The sequence below is a fragment of the Falco biarmicus genome, chromosome 4, assembly GCF_023638135.1.
Source record: "Falco biarmicus isolate bFalBia1 chromosome 4, bFalBia1.pri, whole genome shotgun sequence".
Lineage (NCBI taxonomy): Eukaryota > Metazoa > Chordata > Aves > Falconiformes > Falconidae > Falco > Falco biarmicus.
In genome coordinates this window covers 10,386,156-10,409,624 of record NC_079291.1, presented here as the reverse complement: position 1 = coordinate 10,409,624, position 23,469 = coordinate 10,386,156, and the positions used below count along the sequence as shown (strand labels likewise).

Sequence of the window (23,469 nt, the reverse complement as noted above, 5' to 3'; positions counted from 1 at the left end):
TCAGAAAAGGTTTCCTCCTGCAGGTACAGTTACGTGCACGCTTTCACATTTGCAAAAACAGACATCAGAGTGATAAGAGGCACCACAATGACAAACACCGTTATAGGCAATTAGCCATATGCAGGCAGTTTAATCTACCGCTATAAACCTTGAGCACTACCACAAGAAAGTAATTGGAATTAATTTGGACACTGTTTTCCTAAATACTTCAGGTAATTATTTTACAGTAATCAGAACATCAGTTCTGATGAAGAGTGTTAGTTTGTATGCTGCAAGAAATCAGGAAGGTATTTTGTTCCTACAAATGTAGTCATATTTCTTTCTTGCATGTGTAGAGAATGGTATTAAGTTATGTCTCCTCTCCCAGTCTTCAAAAGCTTTGTTTGTGTGACCTTTAATTCTGTTTTGATTCACCCAGAAATACCAAAAATGTATTGTTCAATAACACCCACAGAATAAGGATAAAGTGCATCACAAGAGCTGGCCTCTTGTTTTCTTATATTTAAATGGAAACTAATATAAAATTCAAGAGCCTGCACACCTCTGTTCTACAAACTACCATTACCATTAACGTAACAAGTACCAGGTATGGTTTACTTGCCATGTGAAAACATGAGCACAGCTTAATTTCCTCCTGAGTTATGGTGCATGGAAGTATTCTTTCAAAGACTTTGAATCAAAAATTGTGGTCAGAAAAAGCCAATTGTGGAACCGAGTTTATCTCAATGCCTTATTACCAGTGCTTCAACATAATGACTGTATCATTAACGATAACCTACTGCATCACAGTATCTAAGGGAAGAGACGTAATGAATCTGTGAGATGGCTACCTCAAGAACGTGTCTGCTGAACATCTGAACTGAAATCTCTATTGAAAAGATTTCCAGACATGCAATGTGTCGTTTTCCCATTACATTCTTCCCGAAGTGTTATCTAAATCCATAGTGAGCACAAATAAAATTGTTTACACGCTTTGTAAAAAATCCTTTAAATCCCTTATATTCAATTATGCTTTTAATCTTTTTCTACGTAATAATTTTCCTTTAAAACAAGGTGGTCAGATACGTGAAAGAGCTTCCATGTTCAGGAGCAAGTACAGACTAGGACCTCAGCTCATTAAAGAAGGACCCATGCAGCGAGACGACTAGTTGTCTTCCCGGTTTCTCATAATACATAAGGACTGCCAAGAAAATAGTAAGATTTAAGAACTGCAGAAGGTGTATTTCTCCAGAATGGAGAGTTACTTGTGGAACTCATTGCCACAGCCTACGCTGATGCCCCAACAGAGCACATCTCTACAAAAAGCTATCAGATGACTTCCAGGATTAAAAATCTGTCACGAAATTAAAAACAAAGACACATTTATGGCCCTCAAAGTCACATACTGCCAGAAACTAGGAGAGGATACCAGAGCAGTATCATCACACGCTGTCCCTGTTTTAACATCAGACACCTCCACAGCTGCTAAAACAAATTCCTGTCTGACTCAGCCCAGCCATCCTTTCATTCCAAGAGAACATTAATTTGGGGGGGTGGGGAGGGTGGCAGGGTGGAAATACCTTCTTACAAACATAAACAATTTTACCTTTTCTTGCATATATATCAGTTCAGGGTACTGTTCAAGACATCTGATATCCATGATTAAAATTACAAAGGTCACTTAAAAACACTTCACTTGCAACACGGTAACACACACCATATCCCACAACAGGTAGGACTAAGAGGAGACCCTGCAGTGCTGTGCAGAGAAACAATCTCCCTGCTCAGACCCATCTACAGAGACGTGTCAAAAAACACCCTCGAGAGCCGCATCCCATTGCACCCCACATTTTCTGACTACTCAGCAGACTCAGGAAAGATGCAAGCAATGCAGAATAAGCCCTGAACATACATCAAAGATGCAGTATTGATAGATCATTTCAAGAGCTTGCAGGCAGGCAGTCGATGAGCACTTACACTGCAGACAAAGCTCGTCCTCGTCGCTCCCAGGAAGTTATTTGATAACTGCTGTTAAAATGGAGACAGCTCCTGAAGGAAGCACTTCAGCTGCAAGCGATAGCACTCGCAAGACAAGGGAACCTTACCCACTGCCCACACCGATCCCAGACTGGAATTTGCAGTCCCACAGCACACAAAGGATTAGAGCCATTTCTGCTATTGCCTGCGGGAAGCTGGGGGTGCAGGGAAGGCATGCAGGCAACCAGGGTTAGGAGGCAAGTGAGATTCAGCTGGGGGCTAGCTCAGGGCTGAGGAACCAGGTACCAGCCACCCCACTGCTGGCAGGCGGTACACCAAGGTGGGAAGCCTACTGAGAGACAGCCACCACCGAGAGTTGCTGGGTCAAAGAAGGGATCTCCTGGGAGGTCAGACTGGTTGGGGCCACTCAAACTTTTCAGCTTTTCCACATCATTACAGAAAACAAAAGCCTCTGGGGTAGGTATTTTTATATATATAATAGGATCTTTCTTATTCTGTCCGTCAAGCCAGCCTTCAAGCTGCCCACGGCTAGTCAGGTAACCAAAAATAGCCATCAGACTAGGCAGGCCAAGTCTCTCGTCACTCGCCCGACTCAGTGCTACACACACGCTGCCACCCTCATCTGCAGGGCAGCAGGTGCACAGGCATGTACAAAACACAGCTTTTGCCCCATTTCAGTTACTTGTATGTTTTAAATACATGTGAAACTTGGGATTTAAACCCAAGTAACCGGTCTCCAGACTTCTTCCTTCCTTACTCAAACCAAAACGAGTTATCATGTAATTTCCCAGTTCAGAGTTTAATAACGATATCCCCAGTGTTAGGGTTCACGCATTGCTCAGAGCACAATTCACCCAACTGAAAACAGTCTGCATTTCTGGGCATTTAGGTAATATATGCTTTTATCTTGGGAACTTCTGTACTGGGATGAATTTGACCAGCAGTAATTGGATTTAGATAAGCAACACTGAGGTTCTTTCATTCTTGTGAATGAATATATAAATAGCATAACTGGGTTTATTTTGTTTAAAGCAGAGACTATGAGGAAAACCACGGATTTGGGGAGGAAAAAGCAGCCCACATTATGAAGGCCTGAAGTACAGAAGAAACTTCTGCTAGGTTTCTCGGAAAGATGTTATTCTTATAATACACTGTCACATGAACTTAAAGACATCCAAATACACAAAAAAGGGAAATCCACTCAGAAAAAAAAAAAAAATAAATCTGATTTGCATGATCATTTCTGGGCATTTCATCTATCGTATGGCATTTTCAATGCCTGTATTTTTTCTCAAAATTATACCACCTTACTATTCTATCCATTAACAAATATTAAGTTGCTTTGTTGTTCTCTGTTTTTTTTAATTTTAAAAAGGAAAAATTAAGACTAAACTCTTTTAATCACAGAAAAATACAACAACAAAATTCATGCCATTCACAGCACCTTTTATTTTCACAGACCAGCGCACAGATGGGGAACAAACAGGAGGAGGTAGTTACAGGGATTAACAAGACCGTACTTCAGTTTAACATTTGGCTACCCTGTCTTCCACCCTTTCTTCAGTCTGGCTGTCAAGTTTACAGAAACAATTTCTTCAGTAAATGTAATACAAGTTAGTACAGCAATTTAGAGTAACAACTTGTCCAGGAGTTTCAAAACATCACAGGAAAAGGAGGGAGGCCTCTCTTAAATTGTTTGGTTGTACATCTAAAATGACCCTGGACTTTCAGAAGGGCTCCTAAGTTACTGAGTTATTAGTACTGAATCGTGTACGGTGGTGTTCAGCAATTTATAAATTCAGACCATGTATTTCTGTTCCTAACAATGCAGTTTGGAGCTCAGTTTTAAGCAGACTGTAATATATATTGCAGCATCTAGGAGAACTGAATTTTCAAGAGAACGCAAGCTGGTGAACCACTGAAAGAATGCATGCATATTCAGTATTACCTTTTGGTACAGACATTTACTACTAAGGGTGTAATGATTTGACTCATACATGGGCCTACTATTCACCATCACCCCACACCCACTGAAAATACATGTTTTTCAGAAGTATCAGAGAAAAAAGCTACAAAACCATAAAATACCTATATGCACATGTCTATGAAGACTATTATCACTTTAGACAAATAAAACCCAAGATCATACCATTCTCTTGAATGCTATGATCCAACACGTCAGCTGCTCCATGTTAGGAAGAAAGAACCTAAAAGGCACTTTCAATGTATGGATCACGGCATTTACTTTCCATTTACAGACTACACTCAGAAATCCTGCTTTTCAGAAGTTGCAAGCACCATTTCAGCTCAAATCACAGGGCCCTAATACAGCCCTGGAACAGCTGTGTTGGGTCCTTTGCTGCTCTTTTATTGAAGAATATGGAAAACTTTGTAGCGTTAGTGTTTACTTTTTGTAAAATTTCAACAACCTAGGGCAGAGAATACTGTAAATAAACCTCTTAAAATGTGTGTAGAAACACCTACAACAACAAAAGATATCACTGTTAAAACACTAGCTTTCCTTTCCAGTGTCCCTAAAATCTACTGCTGCTGAAGAACAGGAATGCATCTCGCCTTCATCTTCACTAAAATGATAGGGGTGTCTCACATTCAAGTTAGAAATGTATTTACAAGACAACACAGAGATTTACTGAGAAAGACTGTCATATTTCCTATTCAAATTAATCTGCACTGATATACTTAAACACTATACATACATTCACCTCTGGAAAACCATGGAAGTGTCCAGGCTCTGGAGAGTATCGTAACTGTTTTCAGTACATGGGAAATAAAGCCAGGTAAAATGGAAGTTGAAGTAAATGAAATTTAAACAGATACTAAATTTCTCGAAATAGAAAGAACTTACACTTCTTACAGGCCTGAAAGTTCATCACTTCAGTCGTTCAAAGGTAACTTTTCCTGTAGCCTTGTTCCTTTCCTTGCCAAAATAAAAAAATAAGATTTTTTTTTTTTTCTGGTCTGCCTGTAAATGAAATTAACTGGCTTGATCCAACACTTTTAGAAATCAAAGGCTGTTTTTTCATTGCCTTCAGTAGGTACAAGCTCAAATCCTATTCACAGTGCTTATAATAAGACTACAGATTTGTCACACTCTTGATACCCAAGACAGAATAAAATGCCACTTACTAAAGTGGTACTTCCCATAAAAGCCTGACATTTTACAGTGTTTTTCCCCAGTTTGTTCCAAGTAAGGCATTTGGCTCTTAGCTGAAGTATTTATTCTAAATGCTGTTTATTCTGAATTAGTGCTATGTATTATATTCATATTATATCTGTATGTTTGAATATTGAAGCTATTTAAGACTATTTAAAACATGATTACATTATTGTATATCATATTTAGAATAAAATTCTGACATTTGTATTTTTGCTTTGATAGAAAGCTATGTTTTTCCCTCACAGTTCTGCCATGACAAATAACCAGTGTTAATAATTAATTAGCAAAATATTCTACAGTTGCTAAATTAAGTATGGAAAATGAAATTCATGCACAAATTAATAACTATGATTTCATGCAGAACACTTCAGTCCTTCTTCTGGGCCATCATTAAATCTTCAACTACTAATTATTCCATATTTACAAGAACTTCAGATGTCTTAAAAAAATCAAATGCAACTTTTGTTTGCTGACACTTAGCAGTGCTGCTAAATTTTCTGTATAATGATAGGATGCATTATTGGGAAGACAGCTCAGGGATCTGAAACCCTTCATGGAACAAGATGTGGTTTAATGCTGCCTGTCACAAATGACAATGCCAGGCATATCCAAATTTTCAAAGAACGTTGGGTGTGTGGGGAGGGGGAGGCGTGGGGGTGTTAAAAAATACCCAAAATCTATCTTTTCCACCATAAAGATGTTCCTCATCAGCACTGGAAGAAAAAAATAAGCAGATCTTCAAACTTGAACAATCTCCTCTAGCCATAAATTCAATTATTTCAAATATTATGGAAATACCACAAACACACACACACAGGCCCACAACGTATCATTCCTGTGCGTAGAATTTATTTACTTTGTATGTTCTTGCATGCTGTGCTGTCCTGTATCCAATTTCTCATTCACAGTCTTGCTTACTTACGGAGGATTCATTGTTAAATTACAGTTGGTATGAACCAGCATGCCAGCATACCATGATATTAATCTCTAAAGTATTCAATCATTTAACAATAGCCTCATTATTCAAAGGAACTCTGAGCATTCTGCTTGTGCAGATTTTCTGACATTTCACTAAAACAATTTACTCTTAAAAGAACTCAATGACTGCGACATATTGTAAAAAATATATATGTCTCAATCAGATGGTTCCTCTCCAATAATAGACAAGAAAAGAAAAGGAAGTAAAAAAGAAAAGGAATTAAAGGAAAAAGCAAGAACTCCAGCTACCACCAGGGACCTTGAACTCAAACTGATAATTTAAAGCTAAAGCGTTTTATAGAGTTCACACAGAGGCCATTTGAATCAAATGTGTGAGGGAGACTTCTTGAGCTCACAGAGCTCCCATTTCATTATTTACAAATTAGAAAAATCCAGGTAGTTGGGATGTCTCTGGAAACAATGTAGGTTTGAGAGGAACTGTTTCTTAGGATTTTTGCATTGCAAAACATGTATTTCAGGAAGTGCATCAGAAAACTGTGTGGGTTTTTTTCTTCTATATATTTATTTTAATCCTTCCATCTCCAGGGCTGGAATGTCACAGTTGTATTCATTTTCCAAAGGCCAAACTTTGAGAAAAGTGGTGCAGAGAAGCACATTTTTCTCTGCCTGAAATTTTCAAGGAGAAACAACAAAAGCATGGATTTGGATTTTTGTAATTACATGGACAAAAGTTCACCCTGCTTGCCCAGGACTGGGATAGAATATCTCTTGCTTTGAGTTTCTTTGAATTTTATTTAACTCCACCAAGTATATTTTTAAAAGCAAAAGTTTTTTTAGTCCATTTATTTGGGCAAGTCTGTAACATAAAGACAGCCTCAGGAAAGGGTGTGAAAATGGATTCGATAAGCTATTTGTCCACAATATTATTAAATACTCAAGCGCATGTATTTATTCAGGCATGTAAGAAGCCCAGTTGAACTTAAACAGGACGATCCATGTGTCTCAAGGTTAAAGTAAGCGTGTAGGCTCATAAATTAATGTGCTTGTTTGGTGTGGAAATTCCTCCCTACAGCCCTGATACAGTAAACAGACTCACACAGGACCCACAAGTGCATGTTTCCAGACAGCAAGTGCTTTGTTTTCCTCAGTGCAAGGCCTGCAACTACTACAATAACTAGTTTTAAGTGGACAAATCTATTCTCGCTGGTAACTTACTACAACTCTCAGTCGAGGGTCCCAAAGCAGATTATTCTCCAACACCTTTTCCTAAGCGATAGCTTTGTCAACAATAAAAATTCAAACCAGGTGAAGCAGCCCAGCATGCAAAATAGATACATAATTTATGAATCGTGTGCTAATTTTATTACGTTTTCAAAATGCTTTAAAAACCTGCAAGAAAATACAGCGTTAAATGAAGTCACCTGTTACAAAACCCCATTTACAGGTTTAAAAAGATATTTAGTTTAGAGCCCTTGCCTATCATATAAATCATTCTTCATTCTCTATTGTCCAAAGAAAAATGGACGTAAGTGAACATATTAGCCTCATTGGGTCAGGTTGGTAAATATCTTTGGAGAGGAAGAGCTTATTAAAAATTGCACTTTGGATCATGCTCTTGGTTTCAGAAAAGGCAGTGCCCTCCTTCTGGGTCCAATGGGCTGCCCCAATTTACACCAACAGAGCAACTGCCTCATTATTTTCTGTCTTTGAGCACTGAAGTTACACTTTAAGGTAACATCAAGGGGCAGGAAATATGGCATAATTAGCACATCTTGTAGCTTTCTGCTCATCACTTCTGAGCCTAAGACAAAAAAAACCCAAAACACCTCAGCCAACCAAAAACTCCTCACTCAGGCTTTGTACCAGCTGCTCTCACTGGACACCTTGGCCCTGAGTTTCCTGCAGAAGACAAGACTGGCAATTGCTGTGTTCTGCTGTGATTCAGCCTGCACCCAGAAACTGCCAAAACAGACTAGGAAGAGGTTAGTCAAGCCATGGATTCACTAAATAAAGACACTGTTTATATACTTAGTGTCTTCTGTCCTTAAAAGGACACTTGGTTGGTCCTACCAGGCAGAAAACCCTGGATGGAGAGCTATAAAAAAAAAGTATATGCTATGTAGCCCATCCTTTCTGAAATATACATGGGCAGATCTGGAGGAAGGAGCAAGAATTTAAATATTTTATGTTTCTGCTCAGGAGTTTTACCCCAGAACAAAAGCCTCACTGAGAAAGAAAGCCCATCTTGAAATCTGACAAGTAGCACTGGATTTGTAAGCAAATTAGCTTCAGTTGCTTGGGAGCCCTCAAGAAAAGACTTCTCTATGTTACTGGCTTCAGGTGCCTTCAAATAAACTAATTAAATCAGATACAAGTCCTCAAACCAGACAAAAGATACAAATGGGAAAACTGAGACCTTATTCTGAGTATTTGGCATACTCTGAGAAACCAAACTGTGATTCACTGGGATAAATCCACAATTCCTCCTGTAACTGGCCAAGTAGTACAGTACTGACAACTCCTACTGCTCTCTAACACACCAAAAAAGTTATGAAATTAACTTCTGTTATTAAAACATAACTAAGAAATAAATGCATTTGACATATCCTTTTATTTTGATTATCTTTTTCAAGCCTTTGTGCTAGAGGTTGTATTTTAATGCCTTTCTTTACAGCCATGAAGGAGACACACAAATTTAAAGCTGAGATTCCTGTCTTATCACATGCCCCAGGATCTAAGGGTTTAAGAAACAAACATTATGAACCTCACAATAAACTTTTGAGGGTTGGCAATGCCAAGAGCAACATCTATATCAGATATTAGTGAACATACTCAGGTAGGGAAAAAACACTGCTTGGCAGTTGAATGTTTTGGGTCCCAGAAAACAACCTTGTGAAGAAAAGGGAAAAAAAGGAAAAAAAAACAATGAACAAATCCATGCTGTGTTCTATTCCCCGCTTTATAAAACAAGCTGGATTTAAAGATTTATGAAAACCCCAGTGCTGACATCCCTCACTTTACTACTGCTATCACACATATAAACGACAAGTAGATCCTATAAGGATAAATTATATTCCAGCAGCCAAAATATAATCTGCCAAATGTACGGGATTTAAAAATTAATAACACAAAATTTACAATGATCACCTCTAGCGGCAAGCTGACTGCTTTTTGAACATCCCTTCAGAAGCAGTGAAAGCACAAAACCTATGTAAAAATGGAGTCAAAGACACATTCTACAAGAACAGCCCTATAGTCTGCAAATACTTACAACCACGAACAACTGAATTCACACTCTGGACAGTCCTGAATGCACCCAACGGCCAACTCTCATAAATCAAGCACGCGCAATATCAGACCATGTATTTACGCATTCCTGAAACATCTTATTCACCAACAGCATTTGCACCCTTTCCTCCCACTTACTCAGACCATGGGAGTTTGCAACGCTTTCCCTTTCTGCTGTTCAAGAAAGGAAGTTCACAAAAGACCGACATCTTGAAAAAGAAGCCAAAGCAAAAGGAAAGGTCCGCTCCATTTCCCATATGCCTCTGCCCTTTGCTTTCTTTGGGCTTGCTCCAAAGACCACTGAGATCAAGAGAAAGACCTATGGATTTGCCCTGTTCTGCAATTTCTGAGCGCCACTAAATGTTACTCTACATGCAGCATTCCATTTTGTAAGACAATTTCCTAAGTTCAGACTTCAGTTTCTTTTTGATTCCCACATTCTCAGGACAACAGCTCCTTTGTTCAAGCTTCCATGTTTATGGGAATGTTATCTTATCACTGGGTTTAGCCTTTAATATTGAGCAGTCAGGAAAGAATCATCCTTTTGTTTGAGATGTAAAAATTTATGTCTGCTTACGTTTTTAAGATACATAAACATACAAACGTACTTAAAAAGTCTAAGTAAATTTACTCTTGTTAGAGCTTTAGCTGAATGATGATATTTAACACCAGTTACGGTTTAGTTCCTTTATCTCCCCTGTGAAAAAGTTTTTTCAAGATCTGTTATACGAGTCAAATGACAGCATCCTAAGGGGAAACGAGCTTTCCCCAGCCTGTCTGCAAGGGAGCAGCAAGGTTTAAGCAGCAGGAAATCCACAGAAGAGGGGGAAGCAAACTATTACAGTGCCACAGTGAAGTCTGTGATTCAGAGAAGAGACACAAACATGTAGGGGTGGAGAACGGCAGAAGAAAGTCACTCTACTCGGTATTCCCTACTACACCTGCACATGGTCAGGAATACGAGGACCCATCCAAACCACAGTCATGCTGTTTCTGTAGGAGGGCATGGAGCTACCTCAGCTAGCTTTAACCTAGTCCCAGGTTTCACTGCATGGCTTTCAAACTCAGAAACATCCACAATACAGATGCTCCTTCAGGAATTAAATCCACAGTACTGATCCAGTTTTGCATGTTTGTTCTCCAGCTAAAAGAAAAACACGCTTTAAAAAAGAATCACCGTTTGTCTAAACCCCAGGCAGACTTCTCTCCAGCCTCCCCATGTCCTTCATCCGAGAGCTTCTCCCCAAGGTCACTGTCTCTCCCACCTCTAAGATTAACATGTTCAAGATCTGCTGAATTTTGACAGTGCTGGGGGAGGGGGAATCTACCTTGAACGGAAAGCTTTTTGAGTCTCTCCTCACTTTCAAAACCTTTGTATTTTTTAATCCCTGCTCTGCCAATTTTGTCTCCCCTTCCCTCCCTCCCCTTCAGTGGAAATTTTCTACTCTTTACAGTAGCTCAGCTCTCTGCAGAAAATTGATTTCCCCTAGGATACAGCCATCCCACTCTTCCACGCATGGTCATTAATGGCCATCCTGTTCACCACAGAGACAGACACGGTGGTACTCCTCCCCAGCTCCTTAACATGGAAAGCACACAAGGGAAACATCAGAACAATCTCATACCAAAACTGGTATGGCTTAACCATACCAAAAGTTCATCATCTCCAGAAAATACCACACAAAATCTCCCAACAAGCTACTATGAGAATAAAATAATTCATGCTGGTTTCTGTCACTCTTCCACTATACAACACTTCCCCCCCCACCCACCCCCCCCAAGTAACGACCATCGACCATCGTGTAGTTCCCTCTCTCCCAGAGTCACGTTCAAACGAACTCTTAAAGCCAGATGTGACTTGAGCTCACATCAGTTTTACTTGGGCACAGGTACAGGGTATCCAAGAGCAGAATGCATTTCAGCACAGCCTGAAGATGTGAGAAAATACCTGGGTGCTGCACTTTTTGCTGTTTTAGCTGCTTTGCAAGCACTGCACCTGCTGGCTCACCATCTCTGGGAGATCTGCAGTCTCACGTTTTATTGCAGTGAAGTCCCATCCTTGGAGCGACTGACAACTCTCCCCTTAGCTCCTGGTGGCTCTGATGCTAATGGGTGAACTGAAATGACTGTCCTTACAAAACACCTCACATCTTCAATATAAACATCTTGTTTATACAAGTGTTTATAACAGTGGACAGACTGAAATTTGACTCCCTGACTCCTCCTTGACTATGGGGTCCTTGCAAGAACTTCCCCTCGTCCCTGCTGGTATAGGGAGGTACAACGGAGGACTGGAAGCCACAAGGAAGAAGATGGAGTATTTAACACTTTTTATTCCATTTCCAATGAAGGATTTTTTTATGATGAAGTTAATATTGCTTACTGAGTTGCATTACTAGTTTCACCCGGAACAAAAATGAGGTAAAATATGAATAAGGCCTGAAGACTGGTATAGAGCTTTCATTGTGGTTTTGGTTTTTTGGGGGTTTTTTAAGTGTAATTCAGCTTAGTTCCAGTGAATTTACCTCAGATAAATAGGAGCAGTGTCTTTAAATCAGGAGGTAAATTAAAACCAAACCAAAATCTTTTTAGTGACTGTTGGACAGAAAAAAATGAACCCTAAAAATTAGTTGTGAAATTGGGAGAGTGGCTTTGTTACTGAACTGCGACTTGGTCTAAAAAAAGTCAACACAGCTAATGCCTCATGCAGCACTTCAGAAATGCTGGGGTGGGTAAACCACCCAAGCCAAGAAATTCATATTTAAAGCTCACATTGTCCAGCTATGCTCTGCAAATTGTGCCAGGATTTCTTTACATAATTCTCACTAATGCTGGCTGATGTTAGCTGAGGAAATCCTCTACAGACAAACAGGACAATCCACCCCACTGTAGGTTCCATAAAATCACACGCTCTATGGAAATTTCCAAATACCTCGGCACAATATGGGTGAGTTAAGGATAAAGTTTCAAGCCTGAACTCCATAATTTCCTGTCTTTTGCTAGTCTACACAGCTCTTTAATGTTATGTTAATATCATTTTTGTGGGTGTGATTGAATTACCCACCACTCTTCATGCCAGCATTAGTGGATTTCTGTGTAATAGGAGAGCATGCTTTACTGCACATACTGTTACTAAATACCATTAAGCAGACCAGCTGCAGACCTCCTGATAGCAGGACTGGAGGGCTACCTCGTTAGGAAGCGACGAGCACTTTACCGTTGGCACAGTGCCTGAATCCCATGAGCCCTCAGCATATCGAACTTGCCTCGACATCCACACCAGACGGCCTGCCACAGCAGGTCCCCTGGCCAAACCCAGCACCCAGCCCTGGGAATCTGCTGAGAGTGCTGAGATCCGTCTCGCGGGCTCAACACCCCGAGCCCTGCGCAGTGCCGCCGTGACTTGGCAGTCTGAACAGACAGAGATGTATTTACCTGGTGACATTTTGACCCAGGTGCAATGGAAGGCTGCTAAATTCTCTACTGACAGCGTGCCTCACACACTGGTGACAGCTACTAACTAGGGGCGCAGTGCTTTAAAAATCCCTTTCAGAAGTCTTTGCAGAGAGATTAAAATGCCATGTGTACATGAGCTGTAACAATTCTAGGGCAGTCTCTGAAGAGAAATTTAACACAGGCTTTCTCATCAATACCCTTGCACTGCTAACCAGCACCTACTAAGCAAACGATGAGCCTGACTACTGTGCAGAAATACCCCCCTTTAACGGAGGATTGCATTAGGGAAGAAAACCAGGGGTGCAAGGGGAATGGAAAAAAGAATGAGGGAGGACAAGGTATTTGGGTCTTTTCCACTTAGTTGGCTTCAGTACATGTCAAACTGTACTGACAGACATCATCACTCAAGGAGTTGCAACATATTCTAGTCACTCTTCTTGCCACTCTGAACCACCTCTTCCCCACCACAAAACACCTCATGTTGGCTGGTCAAGCCGTAGTTACCCAGCACCAGTGGGAGATCCAGCTGCTAGCGCTCACCTACCAGCAGTACCATGGGAACAGCATGGCAGGGGCACAGCAGGGACAAGTGATGTGGTCTTGTGATTAAAAGAAATTCTTGTTTCTCTATATCTAAGTGTACTAAGAACCAACAAACAAATGCAGGAACCTAACAAGAACTAACAATGGCAAAACCATGTTAAAAAAAAAGCCAGGTTTTTCTTACCGATCACTGAAAATAGAGATAAAATAACTAGAAGTCCTAAAAGTGCTTATAGTATTTAATAGCTGTATCATGATAGCCCGTCTCCCACATCTGTAAGACCTGCCATCAATCACATCTTTAGTCCAGTTCTTAATGTTAGGCAAAAATCAAAATCATGGCATGAGTATACGGCCTTGCTTTGACTTAAACCCCACCAATGACTTGGTCATATTCCATTTCGTTCCACCACTGCCACCAGTTTGCCTTTTCATTTAGAAGCAATTTCTTTGAGTCCATTTTATTCTGAGAGTCAAGAGATTGCGCTGTATGAATCCTTCAGCTCCTTGAACTGGCTGTATGTTTGTATATGTGATAAGAATTCATTTATTATGCAGTTCGTAAGGCACTTCATAAACTTTATATTGAAATATTTGTGCTAAATTATTGTACAGTAATTAAAAAAACTTCGTGGCCATACTCTGTTTTATTGACAATCCTAAATTTGATGTTGATTTAAGTGAAGTAGAGGGGACAAGAAACGTTATAGATAAGTAGGGAAATCAAGTTCTACAAAGCCAAGTTAGGTCTGGCTTAGATCCAAATCCTTTAGGTTTTTTTTAAAAAAAACAAACTCCAGGAGTGCTGCAGTTTTCTTGTTCTATGGGTTTTTGTTACTCAAAGCTGAGGACTGACAGACACCTGATTTACAATTAAAGGTAATCAAAACCTCAAAGGTTGAGAGATGAGCTGCTGCTCCTGAGATAATGCCAGGTCCAGTGTACTGTGCTCTCCACAGAGCGCACACACCCCTGCTAGGACGGCAGCATTTAAGCATCATTTCTCCTGCTTAGGAACACAGATGGTCCAGTGACACATTTAATCCACTTAATGACACATACAAACAGATACGGCTACATAAGCTATACATAACAAAAAACCTCCATAAAAAGGAAATTATTTCTAACCTCAAATAATCAGTTTTAAAAACATTTAAATGATCCCTGAAGTCCTTGATGAAATTATCCAAAGGCTGAAGAAAACTGTCTTAGAGACTTAAACAGCTCCCTCTATTTTGATTATTTAAGAAAAGTCTGAAAAGTGACTTGATTATAGTGCATAAGTACATTTGGGAGGAGGATGGAGAGAGAGGAAGAGAGTCTGAAAGGTCCTTCATCTGATTTCCCCAAGAACCAACAGGTAAAATTCAACACCAGAAAGTTGATTTGGAAGTGGCTCAGGAACAGCAGTGCATCTACTGCTGCTTTCATATCCTCAGATCTGGAGTGGGTGCTTTTCTGGAACATATTCTTCAGATCAAAATAAATTGATATATTCAGTCCAGGAGAAAATAAGGGAAGTTTAAGGACCTGAATCAACTAGAAAATAATGGTAGACCATCCCTTGGTCTCTTCTGGATCTTAAATTCCATGAATCTGTGAATTATTCTATCCATTTTAATTACTAGTTCCCTACTATAAAGAAGCTAAAAAGTTAATGTTCTTCTTGAATCAGTGAATTACAGAAAATAATTGAAGATCCATAATTGGATTGTAACCCCAGGAGTATATGGAAATGCTGAACTGGGAAGCCGCAAGTAAGGAAAGCATGTCTGTTTCTTTTTTTATGTGATCGCCAGGCAGTAATAGCCATAAATGCTGCACTTATTACCTGTATTACACCGAAAGAATAACATGGCTGTGATCCTGCAATAACTGCTATTTGAACAGACTGCTGTGCTTCCATGAAGCTTATATGAGGCTGGCTGGCTGTTGGCAGAGAGCTTATTTTGAACAGAACCTATATTTCCACGTTGCTGTTACCTTCATTATTTTATTTGGGGTTACCCCCAGAATTGTAGCTAGGTACTTTCCAAGAGAATCAGAATCCAGAGGTCTCCACTTTCTCTAGAGCTCACAATGGAGACACAGGAAATACATGCCCAAAGAAAGAAAAAAACTTTACAGATCTGTCAGATCAACATCTTTTAAAAATCAGGCTGAAAACATTCCATCTTTCCTGTCTCTGTTTTATAGACATAAAACCTCTGACATAGTTGCAAAAATTCTAAGAAATCCCTTCTCTAGCAAACATCTTTTAAGAAAATGAAAGACTTTTCAGTTTTTAACACAAAGCTAGCAGCTTGTCACACCAGTAATTCCAGGAAGTTACCGAATATTTAGAATGAAGGACATTGCATGCTGCATAGCACAGAGCTCTTGTCGATGCTTGTTTGGAACTGTATGGGAAAGTCTAGCAGCTGAACACAATGACATTTTTGTTTTCCTGCTGATAATATTAAATAACTTTGCTACCGAACTTGGCCTGCCACTTCCCCTTGCATAGAAATTACAAAGATGCGCTATGCCGTTTGCTGGAAGCAGTGCCCAGGTTATTCCTGTTTTGGGGGCATTTATTAACCATAGCTGGTATTGTTTCCTTCCAGCAAAGCTTTAGAACAAAGTATTTCTCAAACAGATCAGAACATCCGTTTCATACCTTGTAGAGAAAGGTTACAGAAACATTCCTGCTACACAAAATGTCAGAACATGAACAGCATGTCTCCATCCTCTCCCAAAAGTCAGGGACTCCTAAGGAGTATCAACCACATCCCAGTCAGAAAACTTCTTACTTCCTTCTCCACTCTCTGCAATGTAATACAGCCATCGGATCTGCTCTCACACTGCTGCCATCAATTCTCAAAGGACAACAGATCAGAAAGACCCACTGGACTTGACACTCCGGAATTTAGGAGAACAAATACCAAAAATACAGACAAATCTAAAACACATGGATGAGCTTCAAAACAGAAGAACCAAACATAACCAGAACTTCCATTGTCGCTGTTCCCACTAAAGAAAAACACACTTGAAAGGCCGCAGTGAAGGAACCTTTGTCAAACCACCAGTGCATCCATCAGCCTCCTCAGTGGAAAGCAGAAACTGAGCATCAGAGTTCTATAGAACACCTTGAGGGGCTGAAAAACCCAGACTGTCAAGAGACCCATGGTCATGAAGGCCCTTCCACAGAGCAACACCCATACTGAAAAACCAGACATTTCCCTGACAGACATGCACATTGCAGAGCCTCTCTGTCCTTTTGACAGTTTTTGGCTGTGAGCATTTTCAGACTAAAATGCTTGTATCAGTAAGGGGACGATAGCCTCATGGACGGGTGGTGATGCCATGGTTGACTGGCTGCACACAAAATATGCTGCAGAAGTGGAGAAAGAAAGAGGGCAAGGCAAGACTGGAAACACGCACATCTCAGACAAGTCAGAAGCAGCTCATGAAGTGTGTTTGCTCTTTCTATCTCAACACCCCGCCTGCACAGTACGCAAAACAAGTGGCTGTTATGGTCATGCCATTCACACCGCTACATGTAAGACTCAGTATTTCTGTTATGAGCTCTCTGTTTTGTTGTGTTACACCCCCACCCCCCCGTCCCCAGGACTTTAATTAAAATTCATCAGAAGAAATGTTTTCAGCAGCAATGTCTGTGAACGCTGCCTCCTCCCCTATCTTCCATTAAATCAGGTTCATCCAACTTGAAAGGAGATGAGAAACTCTCACTGACACTCTGTCACACTCCAGTGAAAAGACGGGCACATTCAAAACAGAAGAGTGCAGGTGCTCATTTATTACTTTACACAGATTATTTTTCTGCCTTTCTTCCTGACAATGGGAACGTTCACATCCCAGATGGAGCTCTCTGTAGTGCTGTGGGCATTTGCTGACCTAGAGTTTTGTTTTCTCTGATGAAAGAGGCCAGGTAAGAAGAGGGTTGGTTCACTGCCTACTGGGGCAACTTTAATGTTTGTTTTTAACAACGGAAGACATTTGGAGATTATTTTAATGGGGAAGAAATATACAAATAATTTTTTAATATGATAAAAATACAAAATTACATCAGGCAAAGGAGAAAAAAATTGTGCACATCCATGCCCATATTTACACACTGCAAAGATGTATTGTTTATGTAACTGAGTGCAAAACTGCAAATCAACTGATTTCAGAAACAAAGATGTCTTTCAGATGAAATATAAGTTCACCACCTTGTATCATTTTGGACCCAGAGAACAACCCCACAATATTTCTAACAACATTAATAAGCACGATCACTATGAAGATGTCTTCAATGCAAGAATTAACAAATTGTGCCCACAGCATTAAGTTCCTCTGCTTTTATGTCTATTTTATATATCCTTAAAGTTCACCATTTGGTTCCTGATCAAAGGCTTTTTGACTTAAAAGTATTAACGTGAAATTAATTTATTTTGCCTTTCCCACTCCTCTTAATAAATTTTTAGGAAAAGTCTGTGATACAAAGACCTTCAGGAGAATACAGATCTCTCCAAGCTAACCCATAAGTGTGTTCTTCTCAGGTCTGAACACCCATGTTAAGAAATGGAAGACAAAAACTCATTGTTCCCTCATTGCTTTGAATTAGCATATTTAGTACAGCAGGATACTTTTGCTGTGCTTGACTCAACAGTAAACCCTTCTTGGGACTTTGCTGTCCCAATTTTACTTGGAATAACAAAGATCTGGGAATTTTTGGAGGTTTTCTTTCCTCTCAAGTGCGGACGTTTCTTTGGTTCCCACCGAGACTGATGACTTCAGCAGATTTCAGTCATTCACAGTTCTCATATTGCCAGGATACACTGAACCAAAACATCAACCACAGTTTAAGCAGGAACTACTCTATATGATACCACATGGTTCCTATATGTGCTAATCCCACTGAATGAGCAATCTCACCTTCATACCCTTTCAGTCTCTGCTATATCGCAGAGCAACGGTGTCAGCTGATATTAATTACAGGAGAGACATTACATGGTTATGTTTGAATTGGAGCCACAGTGTACCTTGCTTTAGCATACACAAGATTACAGAACACAATAAATTCCTTTAAGTCACCAAAGATTACTTCTTTAAAATATAGGGGCAGACATAGGTTAACATTCTACCACTACGTTAAATCTCAGGTAGTTTAGGCTTTGTCTTCACCAGGGCCAGGATAAGAACACCAGTTTACACTGGGTACAAATTTGGTCTGACTTTGTTGTAGGAAAAAGGTTTAGCTCCAGCATTTCTCTTGGGGTTTTTTTTTGGTTTTGAGCTCACTATGGGGATTTTATTTTGGTTAATCTTTATTTTATTTAAAGGTCATAGTAATTATTTTTAATTAACATTTTAATGCAGGGGAAAAAAGGAAAGGAAGGGAACTTACTTTTCCCACACCTTCATTTCATCAGTTGTCATATAACACATAAGAAACACATATAACACAAAAGAAAAGGAAAATAAAAATAGCCAGAGATGTCAAACTCTTGCTGCCTTTACATGGCAGAAATGGCCATCACGAACTTGCTGTAAAGCTTGGTCTAATTGAAAATGTTGTACTTGTTGCAGCTATTAACAAGAGACCCTGTCCTGAAAGGCACCTTGAACCCCTCTGAAACCTCAATGAACTCAGCAGTTTTCTGTGGGGGCAAAAGGAATGCACACAGTTCATTTCAAAAATAGTCTAGGATTTAAGTAATGTGTGTATTTTCAATTAATAACCTCAGTTACATTATCCTTGGGGCTAGCCCTTTATTAGAATCCAAACAGTGGCAGCTTGAATATTTATTCAGATGTTCCATGGGACAAAACCAAGGACATTCAGAATCAAATGAGAGACTAAAATCTCACTCATGATGACTTACTAAGACGACAATCAGGATATCTTAAAAAAAAAACCACAAAACCAACCAAAAATTCCCCCACAAAACCCAAACGAAACAAAACCCACCGTCCCCAAAAACCCAAAGCAAACCGAAAAACTTGAGTAAGCTGCCCAAAATATGGATCTAGAAGTTATTCAGAGAAAGCAACATTCATGACAATCACGATTCAGCAGGGATTTCCCATACCTGGAAAATCATTTGTCTGGGAGATTCTGTCTCGTCTTCCTCACAAGGTCAGCTTGAGCAGCATACAGACTTGCTGCTCTTTAGGTCTAGATATTTCTACTGTCATTGTTTTAATAAAGTTCTGTAGTTTTGCCCTGGACCACAAAGAAGTCAAAACTTGAAGGGTAATAACTAACCCAAATAAGAACAAAGCAGACGGAAAGAGGTTTCTGAAGGTGTGGTAGAGATAGAAGGGGAGGGGATCAATTCAGGACAAATACGTAAGTAACTTTAAACCATCAGACTGAATCAAGATGGAAAGGGATTATCTTTTGAATACATGCCAATGTCTTAATTGTGCAATGCATAAGGCTGGTTTTTAGTCAAATGTTGGGGGTTTCAAGCCAACTTTTCAAAAACTGCGGGAGGTGGGGTGGCTACATTATCTCTCTTTTTCCAAATTCCCTTTTTCTCTTCTCCAAAACTTATTTCATCTTTTTTTACAAATTTTGGGCCTAAGTCTTCTTCAGTGCAAAGATGTTAAAAAAAAAAAAAAAAAAAAAAAAAGACACAAAGACCAAAATCTTGAGAGACAGAATGAGTTTTTGAAATGAAAAATGTTGCAAAGTAATAAAGCTCAAATGTTTAATTTGTGCATGAGATTTCCTTCAATCTATCTCCACTGGGATGTAGTTAGTAAGAGTAGGATGTGTCCGGTATGTCAACAGGGGACTAAGCCATCTGTATGTTTTTAAGAGAATTTTGAAGTTCTTCTGGATGAAAAATAATACCATGCATGAAAATTAGAGTGACAGATTATGAATATTTCAGACATAATCATTGATTTTTTGCTTGTACAGTGACACACCGTGCACATTTTTCTCTCTGTAATCTGTAATCTTAAGGTTGATTATCTTTCCTTTTGATGAAAAGCATATTTTGACTGGGAAGATACATGTATAATGATGTGTACCACCAGCAGAGACTGTACCTCAGAGAAATAAATGCTAATGGTATAATAGTTACGATTATTTTCATGAAATATTAAAAAAATCAAAAATTTAAACTAGTCAGTTCTGATGATCAATATGATCATAGATGGGTATAATGCCCCTTTTTTAAAACCTCAAGAAAGGTTAAGAGGCACCAAGGTCCCTTTTTTGAAGTTCCTTTACTCAGTGTTTATATAAATCTAGATGATGCATACATAAAAGAGCAACAGATTCTTGCTTGCTAAACATTCCTATTCGCGATTTTTCGATGCAACCTTTGACAGTCATTGTATAAAGTCCCAAAAGACACAGTGCAACCCAACAGCTCCCTGCTGCAAAAGAGAATTTGATGTAACTTTGCTGGACACATGTTAAACAATACTGTGGATCAGACCCACACAAAAAGAAAATCTTTCAGTAGCAATTTTTTTTTTTATTATTATTTACTCGGATACTGTATAGCCTATGATGACTTGTTTTCCTTTAGTTATATGAACAGTTTGACAGATTACTGTGACAAGGTTACTTTTAAATTGATAAAAGGTTTGATAGTGTTGGAACATTTGTCAGAAATGTCTGACATCACGTGTAATGGACTCTGCACTTCAAGTATCAATGGTACTCCAGTCTGCTGCTTTCTGTTTACTGTGCGATATACACCACCCAAAGATACACAACACAAATACAGAAAAGCAGGCAGGATTCACCGAAACAGTCCCATACATTATAAAACAATTCTGATTAAAGCGTTTCTCTTCCATAGCCTACCTGGCAAAACACAGTTAAATAAAAAATGTTACATGACAATTAGAGGGCGGCCTCCTTGCTGGGATAAACCTGGAAATGGCGTGGGCTATGACAAATGTACATTACCATAAGCATTTCCAGTGTTCCCTGTTCTCCTAAGAGAGAAATACTGTGTTTTTAGAACATTATTCCTCAGACCTGCCAAATACCAGACATTACAAGTGACAGTTGTACTACCGGCAGCCTTGTCACATGCTAGAGCAGAGGAAATGGGTTCAGAAGGGCTCGTTTTAGGCACTGGCAGCTAGCCTACGGGAACCAGTGTCTTGGGCATAAGCTAACTGTGGTGAATACCCCCTTTAAACACAGCTTTCCAAAAATCTTGTACTGCAAAACAATAATATAGTTTACGGATTGAAATTCAGGTTTTCACCTTACACCTTGTAGCGAATTACGCTAATGTTTCTATGCAGGAAGTTTTAGAGCCAGCACCTTCTGCTGTTTTGTGAATACTTGTTCACATGAAAACTTTAACGTGTGGTGAGACCCCAGCCATGTAAGCTAAGAGAGAGCTCTACAGAAGACCACCATTTCTGAGGAGCCAAATGTATGTCTTGCTCACACAGCAGCAGACTGCTGCCATGCGTACTTCACTTTGTAGGGGTAGGAGGGAGAGAAATAAGGGATTCAGACCTTTATCCACCTCGACTAACCATCTGCAAAGGTAAAGAAAATGTCTTGCAATATATTACTTAAAAAAAATCTATGTGCTGCCACGACAAATTCTTCTATTTTCAGATGTTTAACTTTCCCTATATAGCCTTTCCCTTTTGCTTTGATAAATATTTTTAATATTCTGAAAAAAGGCAGTACAACTATCTGGATTCTCCTCACTTCCATTCAGCCAAGGGACAGAAAATCAGCAAAATGAATGTCAGCATTTTTCTTAAAGACCATCTGTTCACACAGGAACTCCGTGATAGCAAGACAAAGCCCTCTAATCATAGACTAGATTAGGTTTACTGGAACACATGAAAAATTTTGCCACAGTGCCGAAAGGAAGCTCTCAGATACTCATACAGACGAGGAGTAGGGACATGCTCTCTGAACTTCATGATTCAGGTAGCACTGCTCACACCACAGCCTCACACTACGACTGCAGCACTAAGCACCAAAGCCGTGTGGCTCCTCTAGGAATAGTTAGTTCGTTCCTGATCAGCTGAAAGCATTTGTCTGAACTTGGAAAGGGTCAGACTGCAAGACTTGTAGTAAAATAGCTTTTTGAACGTCAGCAGACTACAGTCAATGTATACCGACTGAGGATCTGGCCCTTGAACTGGGATTATCTGTAACTGTCACAAGCGGGAAGTGTCAATGAATGTAGTTTGTACACATGTCAGACAGGTACACTCACAATTCAGCTTGCATGAAATATGAAAAATCACCAGCATGCTACACCCCTGCAAACAGTAAGCCAGTTCTACCAGTAGCAGCTTTAATAGGAGAAAGTCACAGGGAAGAGTTTCAAGCTCGCATAATGTTGCTGAAGTTTGGGTATCAGCTCAGCAAGACAGCTAGTTACAGTCCTGTCCACGCAAGGCATACTTAGGGAAGTCTTTCAGCATTTTTGGTCAAAATCAGGAAAGGCAGAATGACATTAAATTGTAACATCCCATGAAATAGTTACTCCTGTTGCAAGTTTCAAAACAACAGCCATATGGATTCAAGTTAGTAGCTCAGCCCCAGACTGTTCCTTACTTTACCAAACTTCATTTATTGATCCCTATTTGAAAGGCTGAATTGTGATTAAAAAAGTATCAAAGACATTGTCTTTTGATACGGACTATTCTGTGACAAAAACACTGCATTTTGCATTATAACAAGGGTGGATTTTTATTTTTCTAATCTCCCCATGTTCTTATTTCAACACACAAATGCATTATCCTGAATTCCACCCAAGTGGCTCTGGTTGGAATCTCAAACTGGATTATTACCCTCCCACATGTCATCAATAATAAAGACTTTAGAAATCAGGTTCTCCTTTCTACTCCTGTTAGCCCACTACATTCAGTCGAATGAGGAGGGGTAAGGGTGTAATATTTTAGGAACATTTGATGGTACATGAGGAGCAAATGGCTCCTTTCTGCTGCCTCTCCAGTTTCAATGGGAATAAACCAAGATAAAACTGCTATCAGTACAATCTGCAAACACATCTCTCAAGATAAACACAGGGAGGTAGAACCTGCTACTTTCTACATCAACGTTTTCAGTGGACTGCAGTTAATTAGATGGC

At 39.6% G+C, this 23,469-nt stretch overlaps 1 protein-coding gene across 11 annotated transcripts in view; it reads right to left on the bottom strand.

The window, feature by feature from the left end:
* Nucleotides 1-23,469, bottom strand: part of RBMS3 (RNA binding motif single stranded interacting protein 3) — a 722,581-nt gene that overhangs the window by 332,887 nt on the left and 366,225 nt on the right. The window lies entirely within an intron of this gene.